Raw genomic sequence first — 25895 nt, 5'->3', positions numbered from 1 at the left:
TATCCCCCTGTGCCCTTCCGGCGTCCCCGCTGTAGTTGTGTCCCTGTGTCCCGGTCGTCATTTGTGTCCCTGTGTCCAGGTCGTCATTTGTGTCCCGGGGTCTCGGTCTGTAATTTCTCCTTGAGTGTCCCGGTCGTCATTTATATTCCTTGTGTCGCGGTGTCCCGGTCGTCATTTGTGTCTTTGAGCCCCTGTGTTTCTGTGTTGTCCCTGTGTATCGGTCGTCATTTGTGTCCCGGTGTCCCAGTCTGTAATTTCTCTTTGAGTGTCCCGGTCGTCATTTATATTCCCTGTGTCCTGATCGTCATTTGTGTCCCGGTGTCCCGATCTGTAATTTCTCTTTGAGTGTCCCGGTCGTCATTTGTGTCCCATTGTCCGGTCTGCAGTGTCATCTTATAATGACGTCATATACAAAGCCTTATATACTTATAATGACGTCATATGCAAACCCACAAACAAACATACATACATACAACTTATTTTTATATATATAGATATAGTTTCTTTTTTAGTTTTTTCTTTCTTAGTTTTTCCTTTTTTTTTAGTTTTGTAGCTTTTTTTATTTTTTTTTTATTTTTTTTTATTTTTAGTTTTTTGCCTTTTTATTTTTTTCCTTTTTTTAGTTTTTTTCTTTTTATTTCTTTTTTTTTATCTTTTTTAGTTTTTTTATATTTTTTTCTTTATAGTTTTTCATCTTTTTTTATTTTTAAGTTTTTTTTCTTTTTTGTTTTTTTTTATTTTTTTTTAGTTTTTTTAGTTTTTTTTCTTTTTAGGTTTTTTAGTTTTTTATCTTTTATTTTTTTTTGTTTTCTTCTTTTTTTTCAGACGTCATATGCGGACAAACAAACACATATGCGGACAAACTTATAACTTATTTATACATATATACTAGCTAGTATATACTACCTAGTTGGTGGGGGCGCTTCGCACCCCCCCCCCCAAGCCCCCCCGCGCGCGTAAATCGTTACGCGCCATATTAGTTACGCGCCATTGTAGTTGTGTTCCTGTGTACCACCTATGAATATAGATAGATTTATATATGTGTTTTGAACTACGTAAAACTTGCGAATATACAACATTCTTGGCTTTCCTATTGTCTGTGCATATACAAAGCCTTATGTACTTATAATGACGTCATATGCAAACGCTCTTTTTACAAACAAACAAACATGCATACACACAACTCGTTTTTGTATAGATAGATAGATAGATAGATACAATACAAATTAACTGCGTAAAACTTGCGAATATACAACATTCTTCGCTGGGCAATTGTCCCTGCATATAAATAGATTGTCAGGTTTACCGACCCTCGAACATGCAACGTACAATTGTCCATGGGAAAAACAATCAGTATTAAGATCTAAACCACATTTTTCTAATGATTGACCTTAAGCTTTGTTGATGGTGATTGCAAACGCTAATCGAATTGGGAATTGCAATCTTTTAAATTGAAAAGGCAGATCCGTTGGAATCATGGGAATGCGAGGAATAAGAACAGCCTCACCCTCAAAAGGCCCTGTCAAGATTGTGGCCTCTATAACGTTTTCCATTGTTTTTTTTTTACGGCAAGTCGCGTGCCATTGCAAAGCTTTGGTGGGTTGATATTTCTTAACAGTATTATTGGTACGCCTATTTCTAGTTGTAGCACGTGTGGTGGAAACCCTGAAAGATCCACGGAATTTAAAAATTCAGATGGATAATTAACCGCTTCATTTGGTTCCAAAACTGTGTCGACTGACTTGTAAAGGACTGCCTGGTCTCGAATCTTGGTCAAAACAATATTGTTGATTTCGTGGACGTCTATATTTTTGGGAGCAAGAATCGCTCTTTCACTAAGCCATTTATTATTTTTATAATTGTTTAGAATATTCGGAAATACTTTTTCAATCAATTCATTTTTGGACGTAACTAAATCACAGAATTCAGCAGGTAGGTGTATACGTCCTGAAATTGAGTCTACTGGGACCTTTCCGTTTCCAATTGCCAGCAATTGATCTGAAAATGTTTGACCAGAGTCATCGTTTTGCAATCGGACACGCATATTTGTAGTTAATTTTAATGTTTTTACGTGTGCCCATAAATTAGAATTTTTCAGGCAAGCATTCATTTCGTCTGCAGGGGTTGATCTAGGTATTATTGCTAATGTTTGCCTGAAATCTCCCGCAAGCAATATTAATGTACTGCCAAAGGGTTTCGAATTCCCTCGCAAATCTTTCAAACATTGATCCAGAGCCTCGAGCGATTTTTTGTGTGCCATTGTGCACTCGTCCCAAATAATAAGTTAGCATTGCTGCAATACTTTACCCATCCCAGATGCTTTGGAAATATTGCACGTGGGAGTTTCTGTAGAATGCAAATTCAGAGGCAATTTCAAAGCGGAATGAGCAGTTCTTCCACCAGGCAGCAACGTTGCGGCTATTCCGGACGACCCAATTGCCAACGCTATATCATTTTTTGATCGAATTAATACCAGAATCAGTTTTATCACAAACATTTTACCAGTACCTCCTGGCGCATCCAAAAAAAAATTTCTCCAACGTTGTTATCGACACAATGCATTATCGTATCATGAATGTCTTTTTGTTCCGACGTTAATTTGGAAATGTTATTTTGTACATACGACAATAGATCACTCGTACTGTAACTCTGTTCACGATCCAATTCTACACATGTCGAAACAGCAGCGATACGATTAGGTGAAGGCATTCCCAAATCCTGAAGAGGTTTGCTTGCCATACATACGCACAAATCTTCTATAATAACTAAAGTGTAGTTATAAATTTCTTATGTAAAATCAAAAGTCATATCTGACGTCTCTAACCGTTTTCGATGGAGTATATCTTCGAAAATTTTTGATTTATATTTTTCCCATAACTCTGTAGGAGCTGATGGAGAGCAAGTTGTTAGTATGATGCCAAACAATGCACGAATTTGACTTGGAGTTGACGTTTCGCACGCATCATTGATCCAGTTATCCCAGTGTTGGTCATTCTCCAATAAATTCAGAGCTTGGCATGCACTACGGTAAGTGTCATGTATAGTACCGTTTACAGTTCTCAAATACTCAAAGGATGTCGGACCAGGTACATTCACCAAAAGCAGGCGTAGAAAGAAGCATTCATGTTGATTGGGGTGAACGGTGTAGAGTCTTCCAATCGTGGTATCTTTGAAGATGGTAGGTTGGCCGTCGACTGACATACCCTGTTTTCGACGTTCAAATACTTTATTTTTAGTATTCCACGTGTAATACGAAAGCACTTCAGTATACAGCAGTTTTTTTTGCAAAAGAATCATTTTTGCAAAGCGAAAAGAACAGCAGTTAACTTTGTATCCGGTGGATTCAGGGTTCTTTGTTGCACGTTGGTTTCCGAGAAGTAAACACATTGACCATTCTGTAAATGTACCGCTAAGTGAACAACAGCTGGACTACGTTCATGTATCGGAAATGAAAGAATTCACCAAACAGCTTCATTACTGCTTATGTATTTTCCAGTCTGATATTGTACGATTTCGTCGATATCTTCGATTTCGGACTGCAAGTCAAAAACTGCCATGTCACTGCCTTTGTTGACGTATTTACATATGTATTTGATTGCCTTTACGGAGTTACAGTATTCAACGTCTATTTGTGCATTAAATGTTTTTGATAATTATGGGGAATATGGAACAACCCACTGGTTATCTACTTCGATGGTGGTACCGTTACGCTTCTTTATTATTGCTGTTTTACCGCCATCTTCATAAGATCTTCTTCTATATTGTGGGTAACCATCATTGCCAGTAATTGTGTTGGATACTAAAAGTAGAGGATATTGTTTTGTGCACCTTCCTTTGGCCATGCATGATTAATTTTCGTTCAGTGCACCGCAAGGTCCATCTATCATATTTTTAACAACAATATCATATAACCCCTTATCAACATTTTCATCAGGTATTTCAGCGGAAATCGCATCATCAATTTCGTTCGAAGTAATTCTATTATGTAGCCAGATTAGTATATGTGCGTGTGGCAAACCTCGTTTTTGCCAATCCCCTGAGCACATCCAGCATCGCAATTTTCCAAACACTTCAAGTTTTACCATGTAGTTTATGAGTGATTTCAACTTTCGCCGGAAGACACGGGCCGTAATGTCATGTCTATGAACCGCCGATTGTCTTTGAAGTAAAAGCTGCAGTATCTCGTCCCAAGATTGATTACATGTAAATGTAATAAATAAATCTGGACGATCATAGAGACGAACATACGCAATAGCATCTTGAGAAGATTCATGCATATGACGGGGACTGCCAGCATATGATGAAGGTAAAATCGTTAATCTTCCAACGTTTGTGGTATTACTGTCATTTACAACTGCATCTCGCAAATGAATGTATTGTTCAGAGCGGAGCTTGGTCTGATTCAGGCGGAAATATAGCAAACGTTCTGATTCAATTTTAGCATGCATATCAACGACATATTGGTGAAACAATTGACGGCATTTTGAAATATAATTGACTTCATCCTGCCGAATCATTAGTCTATAGGAATAATAATGCATTGCACTGCATTTCTTATTCATTTCTTTGTTAGTGGCTGGATTCATCAATTTAATATTAAAGTGATAGCCGTCGGCTCCATCCCAAAAAATGATAGGATATTGTAGGGCATCGCAGCATCGACGAGTTTCAGCAATTCTTAACAACTCAGCGTTTCGCTTATGAAGAATAATATCTCGAGGTAAAAACTGATCACCGACCATAAAGATTGCCACTTTGCCGATAGTTGGAGCATTGTATCTACATACATGTTGGCCAGGAGGCGTTTTGTCAGTGGAAATAACAATTTTATGCGGATCAGTAGGCATGAAATCGATGGCTGTTTTGAATAGACGCACTAAATTATTATTTTCGTGGAAAAGATGTTGCAATTGGGAAACGATTGTCCTTTCAACGTTGGGAGAAATTTCGCAACGTGCATTCAATTCAGAATTTCTATCACTGATGAAGTACAATTGTAAAAATTTATGATTCTCGCCTGAGAATGGTAGAAGGGACCCTGCTCTATGATAAATTTGCCCTTTTACTTTGAAAGTAGACATAAATTGATCTGGATTTTCGATTTGGGCTCCAAACGACGTCATTTGGAAACATGAGTTATATTTTCTGATCTGTGATAAAAAAAAAAACGCTTAGATTCTGACGTAGTTCCAGTAAGGAAAGTCTTCAATGGCTCTGGTGGTGCAGCCAAGAGAAGAAGTTTAACTTTTCCTGAGGCGCAACACATTTCCATTGTTTCACCATTGAATTTCAAGGCCTTGCAATAGGGACAAATTTTAGACATAGTCCCGATTTAACATATCTACTCAAGCTATAATCATCGACTGGGCTGTACCAGAATGCCAGGCGATAACTTTCAGGTAACTCTGATCCTCGGCATGCTTTCTTTTCTTACTTTCTCTAACAGCAGCAAGCCTAATTTCTTGCTGTTCTTGTGATTCCTCGGCACGCCTTCTTTTTTCACTTTCTTTTTTAGCAGCAAGTCTGGTTTCATGTTTCTCTGGTAGTTCCTCGCCACGCCTTCTTTTTTCACTTTCGCTTTTAGCAGCAAGTCTGGTTTCATGTTGCTCTGGTAGTTCCTCGGCACGCCTTCTTTTTTCACTTTCTCTTTTAGCAGCAAGTCTGGTTTCGCGTTTCTCTGGTAGTTCCTCGGCACGCCTTCTTTTTTCACTTTCTCTTTTAGCAGCAAGTCTGGTTTTGCGTTGCTCTGGTAGTTCCTCTTCCTCGGCACGCTTTCTTTTCTTACTTTCTCTATCAGCAGCAAGTTTTTTGGCATAGACTCTTTGAGCATCTTCCTCGGCTGTTGCCATTGTAAGTTCATCAGTCATTTTACAGTTAAACATTAATAGATTTCTCCGTGAACGAATGTCTTAAATACCTTTAATGACGTCACCGTCATAACAAAAATGACGACAACTAACTTCATGACGTCAGTCGACACACAATCATGACGTCACTCGACACACACACACAGACAACTTATTTATATATATATATATAGACTAGCTGTTGGGGTGGCGCTTCGCGCCACCCCAACACCTAGTTGGTGGGGCGCTTCGCGCCCCCCCAAGCCCCCCGCGCGCGTAAGTCGTTACGCGCCATATTAGTTACGCGCCATTGTAGTTGTGTCCCTGTGTCCCACCTGTGAATATAGATAGATTTATATATGTGTTTCAAACTACGTAAAAATTGCGAATATACAACATTCTTGGCTTTCCCATTGTCTGTCCATATACAAAGCCGTATGTACTAATAATGACCCCATATGCAAACGCTCTTTTTACAAACAAACAAACATGCATACACACAACTCGTTTTTATATAGATAGATAGATAGATAGATACAATACAAATTAACTACGTAAAACTTGTGAATATACAACAGTCTTCGCTGTCCCATTGTCTGTGCGTATAAATAGATTGTCAGGTTTACCGACCCTCAAAGATGCAACATACAATTGTACATCGGTAAAGCAATCTGTATTAAGATCTATACCGCATTTTTCTAGTGATTGCCATTGAGCTTTGTTGATGGTGGTTGCAAATGCTAATCGAATTGGGAATTGCAATCTTTTAAATTGAAAAAGCAGATCTGTTGGAATCATGGGAATGCGAGGAATAAGAACAGCCTCACCCTCATAAGGCCCTGTCAAGATTGTGGCCTCTATTAGGTTTTCCATTGTTTTTTTTTACGGCAAGTCGCGTGCCATTGCAAAGCTTTGGTGGGTTGATATTTCTTAAAAGTATTATTGGTACGCCTATTTTTAGTTGTAGCACGTGTGGTGGAAACCCTGAAGGATCTATGGAATTTAAAAATTCAGATGGATAATTAACCGCTTCATTTGGTTCCAAAATACAAATTAACTGCGTAAAACTTGCGAATATACAACATTCTTCGCTGTCCAATTGTCGCTGCATAGAAATAGATTGTCAGGTTTACCGACCCTCGAACATGCAACGTACAATTGTCCATGGGAAAAACAATCAGTATTAAGATCAATACCACATTTTTCTAATGATTGACCTTGAGCTTTGTTAATGGTGATTGCAAATGCTAATCGAATTGGGAATTGCAATCTTTTAAATTGAAAAGGCAGATCCGTTGGAATCATGGGAATGCGAGGAATAAGAACAGCCTCACCCTCAAAAGGCCCTGTCAAGATTGTGGCCTCTATTAGGTTTTCCATTGTTTTTTTTTTATGGCAAGTCGAGTGCCATTGCAAAGCTTTGGTGGGTTTATATTTCTTAAAAGTATTATTGGTGCGCCTATTTTTAGTTGTAGCACGTGTGGTGGAAACCCTGAAAGATCTATGGAATTTAAAAATTCAGATGGATAATTAACCGCTTCATTTGGTTCCAAAACTGTGTCGACTGACTTGTAAAGGACTGCCTGGTCTTGAATCTTGGTCAAAACAATATTATTGATTTCGCGGACGTCTATATTTTTGGGTGCGAGAATCGCTCTTTCACTTAGCCATTTATTTATTTTATAATTTTTTAGAATATTCGGAAATACTTTTTCAATCAATTCATTTTTGGACGTCACTAAATTACAGAAATCAGCAGGTAGTTGTATACGTCCTGAAATTGAGTCTACTGGGAGCTTTCCGTTTCCCATTGCCAGCAATTGATCTGAAAATGTTTGACCAGAGTCATCGTTTTGCAATCGGACACGCATATTTGTAGTTAATTTTAATGTTTTTACGTGTGCCCATAAATTAGAATTTTTCAGGCAAGCATTCATTTCGTCTGCAGGAGTTGATCTAGGTATTATAGGTAATGTTTGCCTGAAATCTCCCGCAAGCAATATTAAGGTGCTGCCAAAGGGTTTCGACCTCCCTCGCAAATCTTTCAAGCATTGATCCAGAGCCTCGAGCGATTTTTTGTGTGCCATTGTGCACTCATCCCAAATAATAAGTTTGCATTCCTGCAATACTTTACCCATCCCAGATGATTTGGAAATATTGCACGTGGGAGTTTCTGTAGAATGCAAGTTCAGAGGCAATTTCAAAGCGGAATGAGCAGTTCTTCCACCAGGCAGCAATGTTGCTGCTATTCCGGACGACGCAATTGCCAACGCTATATCATTTTTTGATCGAATTGATGCCAGAATCAGTTTTATCACAAACGTTTTACCAGTACCTCCTGGCGCATCCAAAAAGAAAATTTCTCCAACGTTGTTATCGACACAATGCATTATCGTATCATAAATGTCTTTTTGTTCAGACGTTAACTTGGAAATGTTATTTTGTACATACGACAATAGATCACTCGTACTGTAACTTTGTTCACGATCCAATTCTACACATGTCGAAACAGCAGCGATACGGTTAGGTGAAGGAATTCCCAAATCCTGAAGAGGTTTGTTTGCCATACTTACGCACAAATCTTCTATAACAACTAAAGTGTAGTTATAAATTTCTGATGTAAAATCAAAAGTCATATCTGACGTCTCTAACTGTTTTCGATGAAGTATATCTTCGGACATTTTTGACTTATATTCTTCCCATAACTCTGTAGGAGCTGATGGAGAGCAAGTTGTTAAAAGGATGCCAAACAATGCACGAATTTGACTTGGGGTTGACGTTTCGCACGCGTCATTGATGCAGTTATCCCAGTGTTGGTCATTCTCCAATAAATTCAGAGCTTGGCATGCACTACGGTAAGTGTCATGTATAGTACCATTTACAGTCCTCAAATACTCAAAGGATGTCGGACCGGGTACATTCACCAAAAGCAGGCGTAGAAAGAAGGATTCATGTTGATTGGGGTGAACGGTGTAGAGTCTTCCTATCCTGGTATCTTTGAAGATGGTAGGTTGGCCGTCGACTGACTTACCCTGTTTTCGACGTTCAAATGCTTTATTTTTAGTATTCCACGTGTAATACGAAGGCACTTCAGTATACAGCAGTTTTTTTGCAAAAGAATCATTTTTGCAAAGCGAAAAAAAAGCTGTTAATGTTGTATCCGGTGGATTCAGGACTCTTTGTTGCACGTTGGTTTCCGTGAAATAAACACGTTGACCATTCTGTAAATGTACCGCTAAGTGAACAACAGCTGGACTACGTTCATGTATCGGAAATGAAAGAATTCGCCAAACAGCTTCATTACTGCTTATGTATCTTCCAGCCTGATATTCTACGATTTCATCGAAATCTTTGATTTCGGACTGCAAGCCAAAAACTGCCATGACACTGCCTTTGTTGACGTATTTACATATGTATTTGATTGCCTTTACGGAGTTACAGTATTCAACGTTTATGTGTGCATTAAATGTTTTTGATAATAATGGGGAATATGGAACAACCCACTGGTTATCTACTTCGATGGTGGTACCGTTACGCTTCTTTATTATTGCTGTTTTACCGCCATCTTCAGTAGATCTTCTTCTATATTGTGGGTAACCATCATTGCCAGTAATTGTTTTGGGTACTAAAAGTCGAGGATATTGCTTTGTGCACCTTCCTTTGGCCATGCATGGTGAATTTTCGTTCAGTGCACCGCAAGGTCCATGTATCATATTTTTTACAATAATATCATGTAACCCCTTATCGACATTTTTATCAGGTATTTCAGCGGAAATCACATCATCAATTTCGTTCGAAGTAATTTTTTTATGTAGCCAGATTAGTATATGTGCGTGTGGCAAACCTCGTTTTTGCCATTCCACTGAGTACATCCAGCATCGCACTGACCCAAACACTTCATGTTTTACAAGGTAGTTTATCAGTGATTTCAACTTTTGCCGGAAGACACGTGCCGTAATGTCATGCCTATGAACCGCCGATTGTCCTTGAAGTAAAAGCTGCAGTATCTCGTCCCAAGATTGATTACATGTAAATGTAATAAATAAATCTGGACGACCATAGAGACGAACATACGCAATAGCATCTTGAGCATATTGATGCATATGACGGGGACTGCCAGCATATGACGAAGGTAAAATTGTTAATCTTCCAACGTTTGTGGTATTACCGTCATTTATAACTGCATCTCGCAAATGAATGTATTGTTCAGAGCGGAGCTTGGTCTGATTCAGGCGGATATATAGCAAACGTTCTGATTCAATTTTAGCATACATATCCACGACAAATTGGTGAAACAATTCACGGCATTTTAAAATATAATTTTCTTCATCCTGCCGAATCATTAGTCTATAGGAATAATAATGCATTGCACTGCATTTCTTATTCATTTCTTTGTTAGTGGCTGGATTCATCAATTTAATATTAAAGTGATAGCCGTCGGCTCCATCCCAAAAAATGATAGGATATTGTAGGGCATCGTAGCATCGATGAGTTTCAGCAATTCTTAACAACTGAGCGTTTCGCTTATGAAGAATGATATCTCGAGGTAAAAACTGATCACCGACCATAACGATTGCCACTTCGTCGATAGTCGGAGCATTGTATCTACGCACATGTTGGCCAGGAGGCGTTTTGTCAGCGGAAATAACAATTTTATGCGTATCAGTAGGCATCAAATCGATGGCTGTTTTGAACAGACGCACTAAATTATTATTTTCGTGAAAAAGATGTTGCAATTGGGAAACGATTGTCCTTTCAACGTTGGGAGAGATTTCGCAACGTGCATTCAATTCAGAATTTCTATCACTGATGAAGTACAATTGTAAAAATTTATGATTCTCGCTTGAGAATGGTAGAAGGGACCCTGCTCTATGATAAATTTGCCCTTTTACTTTGAAAGTAGACATAAATTGATCTGGATTTTCGATTTGGGCTCCAAACGACGTCATTTGGAAACATGAGTTATATTTTCTGATCTGTGATAAAAAAAAAACACTTAGATTCTGACGTAGTTCCAGTCAGGAAAGTCTTCAATGGCTCTGGTGGTGCAGCCAAGAGAAGAAGTTTAACTTTTCCTGAGGCGCAACACATTTCCATTGTTTCACCATTGAATTTCAAGGCCTTGCAATAGGGACAAATTTTAGACATTGTCCCGATTTGAACACATCTACTCAAGCTATAATCTTCGAATGGGTTGTACCTGAATGCCAGGCGATAACTTTCAGGTTGCTCTGATTCCTCGGCACGCTTTCTTTTCTTACTTTCTCTATCAGCAGCAAGCCTGATTTCTTGCTGTTCTTGTGATTCCTCGGCACACTTTCTTTTCTTACTTTCTCTATCAGCAGCAAGCCTGATTTCTTGCTGTTCTTGTAATTCCTCGGCACGCCTTCTTTTTTCACATTCTTTCTACGTGAACGTATGTCTTATATAACTTGAATGACGTCACCGTCAAAGCAAAAATGACGACAACTAATTTCATGACGTCAGCCGACACAGAAACATGACGTCACCTGACAACTAATTTCATGACGTCAGCCGACACAGAAACATGACGTCACCTGATCCACAGATCCACAGACAGACAACTTATTTTTATATATATAGAAGATATATATGACGTCATCATACTCAGTCCTTATAATGACGTCAGTCGACAAACTTAACGTCAGTCGACAATCAACTTCATGACGTCATAATTCTCAATCCTTATAATGACGTCAGTCAACAAACACAGTCGACAGTCGACAAACATGACGTTACTACACAAACAACTTATTTTTATATACATAGATAAACAAATTCTGATGCATTTTTCAAAGATTGTGTGTATCCATTCCACTGAAAACAACCTGGATATGGTCCTGGCAAAAATTATAATCAAATTGAATCCGAAATTTTCATTTTCCCCATATCTTCATCACCATTCCTCGAAAATAAAAAGACCGAGTTTAACGAGTTATAACATTTTTTGGGATATTTTATATTAAAATTTTGGTAGTGAATAAGTGTTTATTAGTAAATGAGAGTTTTCGGGAGACAAGGGAGGATGTAGGCCAATTAAAACTTCGCCCCGGGTGCAAGAGAGGCCAGAACGAAGCAACTCATAGCCCACTAAGTCTAGAATGGCGACCTTTTTCTCCTTAGTTATTACAAGTGATTTATGAAATTTTCATCTATAGGGTTCAATTGTTTACTTAAAATGAGTACGCTTCGAAATTTGTTCACTTGGGCCAGGGCTTGTTTGTAAATAAGGAAAGTGTGAAGTACTTAATCAAACAGGTCATGGTAGCGTACTGTAAGGAAGGGTCGACTCTTGCTAATGCCAACAATAACACTAGAAAAAATATATAGCAGCATTGAAATTAAAAAACATCAAAAGAATCGGCATTTTTTGGATTTAGTCAAAATATATGGGGTGAATTAAGTTCCAAATCACTAAAAAAGATATCGAGCGAGCAATATTTTGCGAATTTATAAAAATGGGGAAACATCCGCAAAAGGACGACAGTTTTGATGAGAACCATGTCATCAAATTCAGCATATCAGAGAACCCTACCACGGAGGATCCAAACTAAATTTGTTCTTGAAAAGCCTTGGAGCTAGAATTGCATTATTCATGGTAATAAACTTTAAAGAGTGACTTGTGCTAATGCTAACTAAAATTCTAAAAGCGATATTATAACATTATATGAATAAAAGGAATCGATTCTTCATAATGATTCCAAAGATACAAGTTTCATTACGTTCCGATTCAGAAAATCAGAGAACTCCAGTACTGAGGTTTCACTGTGAAAAGATTACCTTGACTACAGATTGTTTGTTAATAGGGAAAGTGTGAAATGAAAAATCCATACTATTACGCAATCTCTTTTATATATAAAAATACTAGCTGTTGGGGTACTTCCCCAACAGCTAGTTGGTGGGGGCACTTCGCGCCCCCCCAAGCCCCCCCGCCCGCGTAAGTCGTTACGCGCCATATTAGTTACGCGCCATTGTAGTTGTGTCCCTATGTCCCACCTGTGAATATAGATAGATAGATATATATATATATATATATATATATATATATATATATATATATATATATATATATATATATATATATATATATATATATATATATATATATATATATATATATATATATGTTTTTAACTACGTAAAACTTGCGAATATACAACATTCTTTGCTGTCCCATTGTCTGTGCATATAAATAGATTTTCAGGTTTACCGACTCTTGAACATGCAACATATAATGGTCCATGGGAAAACAATCCGTATTCAGATCTATACCTCATGATTCTAATGATTGCCCTTGAGCTTTGTTGATGGTGATTGCTAATCGACCATTCCCTGAGTCGCCATCGTCATTTATATATCCCCCTGTGCACCCCGGCGTCCCCTTTGTAGTTATGTCCCTGTGTCCCGGTCGTCATTTATATTCCCTGTGTCCCGGTCGTCATTTGTGTCCCGGTGTTCCAGTCTGTGATTTCTCTTTGAGTGTCCCAGGCGTCATTTATATTCCTTGTGTCCCGGTGTCCCGGTCGTCATTTATATCCCCCTGTGCCCCCCGGCGTCCCCATTGTAGTTGTGTCCCTGTGTCCCGGTCGTCATTTATATTCCCTGTGTCCCGGTCGTCATTTGTATCCCGGTGTCCCGATCTGTATATACATTCGTTTTTTAGTTTTGTTTTTCTCCTTTATTTTTTTAGATTTTTAGATTTTTTAGTTTTTTTATTAGTTTTTAGTTTTTTTGTAGTTTTTACCATTTTTTTAGTTTTTTTAGTTTTTTTTTTTTACTTATGTCCTGGTCGTCATTATATATATTTATTCATATTTTTTTAGTTTTCTTTTTCTCTTTTATTTTTCAGTTTTTTCCTTTTTTTTAGTTTTTTTCTTTTTTAGTTTTTAGTTTTTTTTAGTTTTTTACCTTTTTTTAGTTTTTTTTTAGTTTTTTTAGTTTTTTAGCTTTTTTATTTTTTTATTAGTTTTTTTTTTGTAGTTTTTGCCTTTTTTTATTTTTTTCAGTTTTTTTTTAGTTATTAGATTTTTACCTTTTTTTAGTTTTTTTTAGTTTTTCAGCTTTTTTAGTTTTTTTTTCTTTTTAGTTTTTTTTGTAGTTTTTACCTTTTTTAGTTTTTTTCTTCTTTTGTATTAGTGTGAAATAATTCAGACGTCATATGCGGACAAACATGACGTCACCTGATCCACAGATCCACACACAGACAACTTATTTTTATATATATAGATATATATTTAACTACGTAAAACTTGCGAATATACAACATTCTTCGCTGTCCTATTGTTAGTTTTTTTTTAGTTTTTTATCTTTTTTATTTTTTTATGTTTTTTCTTTTTGGGTTTTTTCTTTTTTTTATTTTTTCAATTTTTAATTTTTTTTTTTAGTTTTTTCTTTTTAGTTTTTTTTTAGTTTTTTACCATTTTTCTTTTTTCGAATTACTTTAATCTAGTTTTTACCTTTTTTAGTTTTTTTTAGTTTTTTAGATGAAATTTTTTTTTAGTTTTTTCCTTTTTTTCTTTTTAGTTTTTTATTGGTTTTTACCTTTATTTTAGCTTATTTTTCAGTTTTTTCCTTTTTTTTAGTTTTTTTTTTATTTTTTATTTTTTTTAGTTTTTTACCTTTTTTTAGTTTTTTTAGTTTTTTTAGTTTTTTAGCTTTTTTACTTTTTTTATTAGTTTTTAGTTTTTTTTTGTAGTTTTTGCCTTTTTTTAGTTTTTTCAGTTTTTTTTTTTAGTTTTTTATTGGTTTTTACCTTTATTTTAGCTTATTTTTCAGTTTTTTCCTTTTTTTTAGTTTTTTTTTAGTTTTTAGTTTTTTTAGTTTTTTACCTTTTTTTAGTTTTTTTAGTTTTTTTAGTTTTTTAGCTTTTTTATTTTTTTTATTAGTTTTTAGTTTTTTTGTAGTTTTTTCCTTTTTTTAGTTTTTTTAGTTTTTTCCTTTTTTTATTTTTTTTTTAGTTTTTATTTTTTTTAGTTTTTTACCTTTTTTTAGTTTTTTTAGTTTTTTAGCTTTTTTACTTTTTTTTATTAGTTTTTAGTTTTTTTTTGTAGTTTTTGCCTTTTTTAGTTTTTTCAGTTTTTTTTTTAGTTTTTTATTGGTTTTTACCTTTATTTTAGCTTATTTTTCAGTTTTTTCCTTTTTTTTTAGTTTTTTTAGTTTTTTTACCTTTTTTTTAGTTTTTTTAGTTTTTTTAGTTTTTTAGCTTTTTTATTTTTTTTATTAGTTTTTAGTTTTTTTTTGTAGTTTTTGCCTTTTTTTAGTTTTTTTAGTTTTTTAGCTTTTTTATTAGTTTTTAGTTTTTTTTGTAGTTTTTGCCTTTTTTTAGTTTTTTTAGTTTTTTAGCTTTTTTATTTTTTTTTATTAGTTTTTAGTTTTTTTTGTAGTTTTTGCCTTTTTTTAGTTTTTTCAGTTTTGACGACACCTGATCCAGTTTTTTCAGGTGACGTCACCTGATCCATCCACAGATCCACAGACAACTTATTTTTATATATATAGATTATAGAACATCTTCCTTGCAGAGCCAGGGACTGAACCCGAGATCCTTTGATCACGAAGGCTAGCTTCTTTCCACCACGCCGGCACAAGTTACCCATTTATTTCATTTTGGGAATTTATTATGTAAACCAGTTGTAAATCTATCGTAAATAGCCATGATCTTGCTCTTCTATTTAATGAGGCCTCGTGTTTTTATTAAATAAATAAAAAAAAAAAGTTCAATCAAAAGTAAGAGCAGCATTAAAGCTTAAAACAAACATAAATTATGACGTATATGGGGGGATTGCCTCCTCCTCAATACCTTGTTATTCACGCTAAATTTTTAAGTGCTTAACAAAATTCCTATTGTACTTATTAAACGACCCTTGTTTTTCGGGAGTCGTTCTTAAGCAACTGGGACAAAAGTCAAAATTTAGCACAAAGAGTGATGTATTAAAGAAGATGGAACCCCTCTCATATGGGTAATAATCTCTGTTCGTTTTAAGTTTTACTGTTGCTCCTTACTTTCAGTTGAAAAAAATAGTTTTTCATTTAGTTTCTGATTATTTTTAAATAAAGCCGGTACATCCGGCTCCCTTTCCGAAGAAAGATTCTCTAGACAATTCCATCCTGGTTAAAATTTACCTTGGATAATAAGCATTAACATTTCCACACGTAAAATTGAGTCACTAATGAGAAAGTAAGACACATAGAAAATTGTATAGGAATTCTTGCAAAATCCCCCAGTGTAAAATTTTCCTTGGATAATAACCATTAACATTTCCACATGTAAATGCAAAATCCCCCAAAGTAAAATTCACCCCTGAAAAGTTCCTCCCCCGGAACATTCTCGCCGTGAATCTCACGATAAAATCTCCAAGCAGAAGATTTGCCCTCTTCCTCAACGCAATGGAAAAATGTATCCATTCTTCCCAGTAATATATACTATAGCCTACGTAAATAATGGGTAAATTTCATAGCTGAAAGACCTTTCCCCAGGGGCTGTGAAGGGTTATGTTATCTCCAAATACATAGATATTGGATGTTTCAACTAAGTCGAATATTGGGTTATTTCAAAATTATGATCGAAGACTTTGGCGAAAATGGGGCTTAGGAGGGGGGCTATATACCCTCCAATCTCTTTGGTGACTTGAAAAGGGTACTAGAGCTTACATTTTCCGTTCAAATGAACCCTCTCCAGATATGGCAGGACCTATGGTTTGATACCATTCCCCTGGAAAAACAACAACAAACCAGCACGCATCCGGGATCTTTTGTTTTGGCAAAAAATGCCAAATTCCACACTTTTAAAGATGGGAATGTGAAACCTCTACAGTAGGGTTCTATAATACACTGAATCTGATGTTCCGATTTTCATGAAGATTTCTTGACCTTTACGGGGTTTTTCTCCATTTTAAAAATCAGGCAAATTTTCACAGTCCCGTAGCCTTTGATGGGTAACGCTAAACTTAATAAATCTTACGTATTTGGGATCAGCATTATAAGCCCATTCTTTTGGTATATGTATTGATATCAAAATTCTGCTTTTTATAGTTTCAGTTACTATTGAGCCGCGTCGGTCCTTACACAGTTCGTTACCACGAACTGTTTGAAAAGTTGAACTTTTACAACTTAGGGAATTGCTTGATAAAGCAAGTAAAATTACTACAGTTTGCAATGAAATGGTCATGAAAATTCAATATTGCTTATGTGTGAAAAACTTTATGAATCAAGAGTCCGCATACGACAATTATCAGTAAAATTGGCAACTTACCCGATAAAAGTTGTTTTTTTTTTGTTTTGTTTTTTACTAAAAAAAAAGGCTTGGGAAAGGAACTAAAATCATGTAAGTTAGTAACTAGATTGCGTTGGGTTTGGATTCCTTCATCCGAGGGGCGGTGGATTCAATTTCTCGTGTTCCCGGTTATTTGCTTTGGGACAGGGTCAGTGGCATGATCCTGTAAGCTCAGCCAGAGTCGACTCAGCTCTAAATGGGTACCTAGAGAAATCTGGCGAAGGTAAGCAGGAAGGGTGTGCAAAAGCAGAAGATGGCTACCCTCCTCCCATTGCATTTCTTGGCTGAAAGAGGGTCTAGTGCCGCATCCATTATCTTTTTACCTTTACCTGCCTTTAACTAAACTGCGGTGGTTCAGCTTGAATTAAATATTGTCCAAGGGTTGGTTACCAGCGTTTGTATGAACCAAAAGTCACGGCAGATGAGTTGCCAAATTTGCCAAATAAACTTGTTTTGTAAAGCAATTAATGGAGTAGAAAAAAGTTATATTTTACAGGGAATCTTTTTTGGAAATTGTTCTAAACAACAGCAACTGCAGTGGAAAGCTACAATGATTATGTAATTGTAAGCTAATCATGGCTCGAAAACATATGTCCTGTATGAACAGAGCCAAAAATAAAACTGCTGACTGGCGCAAATGACCAATATTGTCTATTGATACAAAACTTTCCGTGCAGAAGGGTGTAACTCTATAATCCTAATGGTAATAAATCTTAAATTATTCAAAAATAATTATAAATTCCACAATTCCATATTATTAAATATTATTAAATTACAAAAATTCATAGCTACATTCATAGCAACTGAAATGACTTACCCATAAATATTTCTCATGCAATGTATAGTATATTTAGATGTAGCCTTTAGCATAGGTGTATCGACGTACAATCTATAAACACTTGGTATTGTTTGCTAAGAACCAGCATAAGATTTATTTTGCTCCCCCTGAATCAGCTTCATAGAGCAACAAAAGGAATTTCAGATTTGCATACATGCTCAACATGCTTTTTGCAGCATAAATGCTTTTTTTAGCTTACCTTATCTTAGACCTTAGATCCTCCTGCGCCTCCAAAGGCGCCCAGGGCGTCCAAGAAGAGTCTCCAGTCGTTTCTGAAACTTACTGCTGCGACGATGTCTTCTCACTCAGGCTGTATTGAGGCTTGAAGGTGCCGCAGGTCGTTGTTGTAGGTATGACGGAGTGTATTTTTGGGTCTTCTTCTGCGGCGGTTTTAGCCAACATTTATTTTTAATAAGTTATGCAGCTAACTTTTAGCATATTCGGAAAGACAGATTGCCAAAGAATGTGCTTTTTGGCCATTCATCTGGGGTCAAATAAACAGCAAGTCGTCCCCAAATGGGGCGGAGGCTATGAGACAGAATTTAAAGGAGGCTGGGTGGCATGTAAGGAGTAATGAATATCGCTCTGAGTAAAATTGAGTGAAGAATGAGTGTGTGTAACAATGCTGGCTTTCGGGTGGCTTGGTGTTCCAGTGAGTTGTAAGTAGTAAAGGCAGTACCTCTAATTAAAATGTCACCATTTGCTGTTTTTCAGTTATATATGGTTGGATGTAATTACGAAATGGATAAAAGAATTATTTTAACTCTCCCAAAAACATAGGAAGCAGAGCAGAAAACTGAGGAGACTCTGAGCAGACAAAATATGAAGTAGATAAATTCCTTGGCTCTCTTATAAGACAGGAAAGAGGTTATGCTGGATATGGTGGATACTAACCTGCTAAACAACACCCTCTCAAATCATGTCGCATCTACTTGCTGCGTTAATTATGAAGCTATAAAAGGTTTTAAAACAGCTAGTGGAAAAATAAAATTTACTGTCCATCAAACAGTTCGTGGTAACGAACGGTAAGTAAGGAGCGGTACGGCTCAACAGTAACTGGAACTTTAAGAAACAGAGAATTTGGTAACAATAGATACATCAAGAGAATTGAATTTCCATGCTTGTTCAGAATATATAAAATTCATCAAGTTTAATGTTATCCATCAGAAGTTACGAGCCTGAGGACATTTGCCCAATTATTGACAAAGGAAAATAAAAATCCGAAACATCAAATGATCTCAATGAAACTCCACCATCTGACTCAATATATCAGAGAATCCCACTGTAGAGGTTTCAAACTCCTACATACAAAAATGGTGTAATATTCCAATTTTTGGCAGAAGCAGTATCACATATGCTTGTTCATTTGTTGTTTTTTTCCCAGAGGGGATAGTATCGAACCAGTTATCCTAGAAGAATGGGAGAGGGCTCATTTTATTGGAAACTAAAAATTGTAGTGCCCCTTTTCAGTGATCAAAATATTGCTGGACCCCTCCCACGTCCATTTTTTTCCAAAGTCTTCCGATTAAAATTTTGATAGCCTTTTGTTTCCGCATAGTCTTTTATCTAATAACTATATCTATGAGCATAATTTGACTCCCATGGGAAGGGGCACGAGCTATGAACTTTGCCCACTGTTTACAAATAGTATCGGCTATTGGAAAGTATAGATACTTTTCAAGGGGGATATTTTTTTGGCGAAGGGGGCGTGGGAGGATCTTTTCATGGAGGAATTTTTCATGACGGAAGGGAATTGTCCATGGAGAGGGAGCTGGATTTCCTGGCATTAATTTAAAAAGAATAGGAAATTTAATAAAAAAAAACAAGTTTTTTTAAACAAAAAGCAAGGACCAACATTAAAACTTTAATCGAACATGAATTATTACGAAAATGAGGAGGTTGCCCCCTCTTCAATAATTTGCTCTTTACACTTAAGTTTCTTTTAAATTTAAAGAAAGACTATTATTCTAATGAAATGGTCCTTGTATCTCTTCAGTCATTCTTAAATAAAAGGAACAAAAAGTCGAGCTTTGGCGTAAAGAGTGAGGCATTGACATGGGGGCAACCCCCTCATATTCGTAATAATTTGTGTTCGTTTTAGGCTTTAATGTTGCTCCTGACTTTCACTTGAAAAAAAAATTATTTTTGTTTATTTAATCAACCAAAAAGATCAACCAAAAACGTAGAAGAGAGAAAATTCCGCAACATTATAAAAATATTTGCAAAAATCAGCTTAAAGTAATCCCCAATTTAGGTTAGATTTTAGCTTAGAAATTCCCAAAAAGAACCATTTAATCCGAAGTGGCAACGGCTTTCCGAAGAAGAAGAAGAAGATATGAACTGTTCCTCAGTCTAGCAACTTTATCGAGACAAGAAATATATATTTTTTAAGCATTGCCAGTAAGTAAATGCATTACACTTACTTAAAGGATCTTAACATCTAGGTCTATAGAAATAACACATAGCTATTATGCGCAATTAGAACAACAATGCGTGGAACTAAAATTTGTCACGTAAACAGGCTAACTTGTCCAAATGTAGAAAGGAGGTGCAAAATTTTCTTGAGGAAGTGAGGAGGGAGTGAAGAGAGTAGCAAAACGCAATCTCTGCAAAAAATAATTTTGAGCAAAATGATTCCCCCTCAATTATTTCCATAATGAATCGATTTCATTTATTCTTTTCCTAAAAACGATATTTATCACAGTTTTCTATGCAATTTTTAAATTTCCATTTATTAATTAAAAAATTATTAAAAACTTATTAAAATTGCATTTATTAAAAACTTGGTTATTGCTAGGAATAAATGACGTAAACAAGCTCTTAAATTGTAAAAACATGCAGGGGGGAGGGCATGATATTTTTTACAGTAATTATTTGAGTTCCAGTTTTAAGAACTTATAATTTTTCTAATTAATAATTTATATTTAAAAGAAAAACAATTTTGTTCATTTGTTTCTGTTAGAATTCAAAGAAACAAGTTTTTCCTATGAATATTAGAACGAAGTAACAGTTTAAAACTTTTTAGTCTACCACCCACGCCCCTCCCCTCAGACCCTCTATGAAAATTCAGTTTTATTGTGGATTGGGATTTCAATAATAATAATAATTTATTTGTGACCCACTTGAAACAGCGGAGTATAAACAAACACACACAAAAAAAACTTCTGATAACACATTAAATTACTGTAGAAAACATTTTAGAAGACCATGAAAAAGGTTAATAGTAAAATGTATCGAGTCGGATAGTTTCTGGTGTAGCACTTTAAGTTTATTTAATAAATCTGGAGCCCCGAAATTTGTTACCATATCACTGTTCTTGTACCAGGGAGGAAGATACAACAAAAATCGGAGGAAACGAAAATAAGATGACTTGAGAGCCTTTAAATCTTTTCTTTTTAAAACAGGATACAATCCAGAAAGATATAAAACCGAGTGATCACAAAAGCAAAAATAAATCTGTGAAAGGGCTATGCGGTTGTATTTCCCCCTGTTCGCAACAATTTTAGAATAACCCACTTGAAGTTTAACCTTAGCATCAGAAACAATTTTATTACGAAAAGAGACTAAATTGTTAGTAAGGGTAATGCCAAACCACCTTAAAGAAGTCACGCACGGAATGCTAAATTCAGTACAATTAAGTCTAGAAGATTGGTTAGGAGAAGGACCAAAATGAAGGAATTCACATTTATCAGGGTTAAGGGTTAGACCTACATTCGAGAAAGCAGTAGAAATAGAACGAACAGAAGCCGAAAGCCCAGATTTAGTTCTACTAATGAGAAGAATATCGTCTGCATAAGCAAGATATGAGACATTTGAACTACCTAAAAGGTAAGTTGTTGGAAGACTGTTTAAAATATCAGCAATACAAATTTTGAAACTTGATGGAAATAAAACTTCACCTTGTCTCACACCTTGTCTTACGGAGATCTTTAACATAGAAGGATCAGAAGGAGAAGATTTAATATGAAGGAAAGAATGACCATACCAAAATTTTAATAAAGAAACAATAGAAGCATTCACTCCACATTTAAGCAAAGAAAACAGGGCTTGGGAGTGAACCGCAGAATCAAAAGCCTTAGATAGATCTAAAGAACAAAAATAAAGATCATAGACCCTTCCCGGAAGCATCAGAAAGCAGAGTAGAAAGAACTTTATGGGCATGCTGACATCCCAGACCACGCTGAAAACCAAACTGGTTAACTCCAAAAATTTATATTACCTGTTATAGAAGAAAGAAGTAAATACTCAAGGACTTTGCTTAAGGTACAAGAAACAGTGATAGGACGATAAGATGAACATGAAAATGGATCTTTTCCCCTTTTTAAAATAGAAATAACTGTGCCACACAAGAAGCTGTCCGGCACGACAGAACAGCACAAACACATTTGAAAAAGTAGTTGTAAATGCGATATTAAAGGGGGGCAATCAGGTTTTAAATGATTCACTGATATTCCATCGGTGTCAACTGACTTAGACTTAAGCCTTGTAATAGCCAGGTAAACTGAATCAGCGGATATTGGTAATATATCCTGCTGAGATAGAGCAGACGATAGCATACGTTTCAAACAGCTGAAAAACGTGAATGAACTGCATAATTAATCCGGGAAAAATAGCAGTATAATGCAATTCCCAAGCTGACTTAGAAATATAATTGCCAGGACCATCACTAATAATTTTACTAGAATTTAAAACATTCTTCCAATCACTTGGATTTGATGGAAAATCAAGACCCGAAATCGGACTGCACGAAGGTATTTCTTATAAGTAGATTTAGTGCGATTTTTAATACTGAAAACAATATCAGAAGCAGGCCTTCCGCATTCTGACCATACACACAACCATAACTTTGCACCGTTCTTAATTGACTTCAACTCAGAATCAATATTCCACACCGGTTGACGAGTCCCTAACCTAACTCGCTCACAAGGGACAGCACAAGACTCAGCGTTTTTCAAACACGAAATAACTTGAGAATAGTACAGGTTAATATCGGCAACCACATTTTTCACAGGCACCCACGTCTGGAGCAAATAAAACAGAATACGAATAGAACTAAGTAGTGTAGCAAGCGTCACACTGTTAAGGGCAATATTTCCACGATTCCAATTATATTTGTCGAAACACCATGAGGGCTTAGAATAGAGGAATATACAGGAACATCAGATAGGGAAAACGTAAATGACATCGGCATATGATCAATGTCTTGTTCATTCATAAGGACATGCACATTGGAAATACTGAGACTTGGCGAACAGATTACATGGTCAATATTTGATACACTTCCTGAATGAGGAATGTAAGTATAGGACTGATCCTTTGGCACAATTTTATAATCAGGAACTAAATCTAACAAGCAGTCAGTTCTGGCCGAGTTATCTAAAATATTGCAGTTCAAGTCACCAACAATCAGATATGTAAGTTCGGAATCAGCGAATTGCTTCACAACTGATCATAACGAGGAGCAAGCTTTAGCGAACCGAGTTAGAGAATCAATTCCACGTGCATTATGTGGCAAGTAAGTGTTAATTATAACAGTATTCCTAAATGGATGGCAAGAAAATGATCGTTCGAGCATAAGCAAGTGGGATTTACACCACTTAAACTCCGCTTCACTAAACATGCAAGCCCTCCAGAGGGCCTGCCAAAAGTTGTGCGGGCATTTATAAGAAATAACGGATATGATGTACTTCGTTGTAGGAAACTGGAACTCGGTGAAGAGAGCAGGTGTTCTTGTAAACAGACTATATCGTAATCATTTATGAACTCGTCGATCACAGAGGCTTTATCCTTAGTGCCATTAATATTAAAAGAGAGTAGGGATATCGATTGAGCCATCACTTGGCAGCAGAAATAACTTTTTTAAGGACTTGACATTTTAGGCTAAACGACACATGCGGACCACCACAATTCGCACATTTCAAAGGGAGTTTACAGGGAGAGTCATTCGTAGAGACATGAGGCCCTGAGCAGATTGCACACTTTGGATTTGAACTGGAACAGGCGGACTGGATACGGCTGAGGGATCTACACTTGTGACAGCATCTAGGTGGGGTCAGAAACTCAGAAACTCGAACAAGTTCATAGCCGATTTTTAGTCCGTTTTTTAGCAGCCGAGCCTTTGACAATAGATCTGTAAACTCAATCCTGACAACTGTAGAGGCACCAAGACGACTAGCTGATGCTAAGCCTGGCTCACTGCAGATTGGTCAACATCAAAGTCAAGAGGAATTCCTTTAGCAATTCCAAGTATTTTTTTTTTTTGACAATCTTAGTCGCACAAGATGTTACCGTATTTTAAATCGAAGAGCAAAAGTCATTCACTGCAGATTTGTCTATATGAACAATAAGTTGGTCTTTTTTTGCTTCTACACTACTAACACATTCATGACCAGTAACTTTATCCAGCATTTCTTTTCTTTTGATTGGATTATCAAGTGAAGCAGGGATCTTGAAAACCACAATAATCGCTAGGACATTTGGTTCAATAAGTTGAGGAAGGGATGGAAAATGGTTATCATAAACTTCCGCACGAGACGCAACAGCATTAAGGACTTTTTCCATTCGCGTGAGCTTCGAGGATAGATGTGAAAACATCAGGCCAGGAACCGAAGGAACTTCATTATCTGACAAGATAACATACGTAGGTACGGTTAAATCTTCAGAATCACATTTCGCCAGCAGCTCAATAAAATCACGTAAATGACTGTGTGTAGCCTCATTTCCTGCACATCTTGGGCAAATTTCTCCAGGCAAAACTTTGTTCAAAAAAGTAGACTTTGCAGCCGCAACAGCAGCTGCATCGAAGAATTCCAAGGCATGCCGAATAATAAGATCATCATCAATACCATTATTTCGGCTAAACTGCAAAAAGTTCAGAACTGGCAAAAAAAACAGTTCTCCGCTCGCCATTATTCCAAAGCGATTACACAATGTCCGTTTGAATAATCCTTTCTCAAATGCATAACGTCACACACAATTTTCACAGGCAAAAATTAGTCTTATCTTATCTAAGTCCATATCCAAGCCGGTTATTGCAATTGCTATGATTTGGCTTAAGAACTTCCACTAGTAGATACTGCTAATTGAATCTTTTTCTTCATAACTCTGTACTTATTAAATCCCAGGGGATTTAATGTCAATAGCAGTTACATAAACAATCGGATTATAAGTGTCTCTTGGGAAAATCATCCAGGTAGAAGCCTTACTTTATTGAGAAGTTATTATCCAGAAATAATGTGTTCACACAACAAACTCCGAATCAATACCGGAATATTGTACCACTAATCTCAATTAGAAAGGCAAGAGGAGCAGGGAAAACGTATGACTAATGGCACATCTACTAAAAAATGGATTGATTTTTTTTAAAATCAATCAACTCCAGTTCTTAACTTAACTCCAGTTCTGAGGCGATGTGGTGCCTTACAGAATCGCCCTATATTGCCCATTATAAAACCTTTTTTGTTATTCAGCCAAACTATCAGGAATTGACTGGGTGTCCTTGCCATAGCTTTTATGGCTAAGATAAGAGATCCGAACAAACGAAGGAAAAATAAAGCCGACACCAACTTTCGTAGAATCTTAGAAATACCGTTTAACCTCTTCTATTTTGTTCTGAAGCTAGAGATATTCAGATTTAATGAGACAAGTGTTATTACAAAGTGTACATTTTGTTTTTTTGACCAAGTAGAGCAGAAATTGTCCTTAAGATAAGGAAAGGGCAATTCCTAAGAATTTTCTAGCATACCTGCTAGGAAAACGTTAAAAATCAGCTCTCAGGAAATATCATTTGTATCGTTTGGTAGCTTTGGAGCTTTCCTATGATGCTACCCGCTTTGATTGAAAACCTTACGACATAGGGGACGTATTATTCATGCAGTAAGTACATTAAACAGACTGCAGTCTCTATTTGTGGAAGTGTACC

General features: G+C 36.2%; 1 protein-coding gene across 1 annotated transcript in view; it reads right to left on the bottom strand.

Moving 5' to 3' along the window:
- Positions 1-25895, bottom strand: part of LOC136040623 (proteasome adapter and scaffold protein ECM29-like) — a 187303-nt gene that overhangs the window by 142589 nt on the left and 18819 nt on the right. The window lies entirely within an intron of this gene.

Source organism: Artemia franciscana, chromosome 21, assembly GCF_032884065.1.
Source record: "Artemia franciscana chromosome 21, ASM3288406v1, whole genome shotgun sequence".
Classification (NCBI taxonomy): domain Eukaryota; kingdom Metazoa; phylum Arthropoda; class Branchiopoda; order Anostraca; family Artemiidae; genus Artemia; species Artemia franciscana.
The sequence above is the reverse complement of the archived record's forward strand: the minus strand, read 5'-3'. Positions and strand labels throughout refer to the sequence as shown.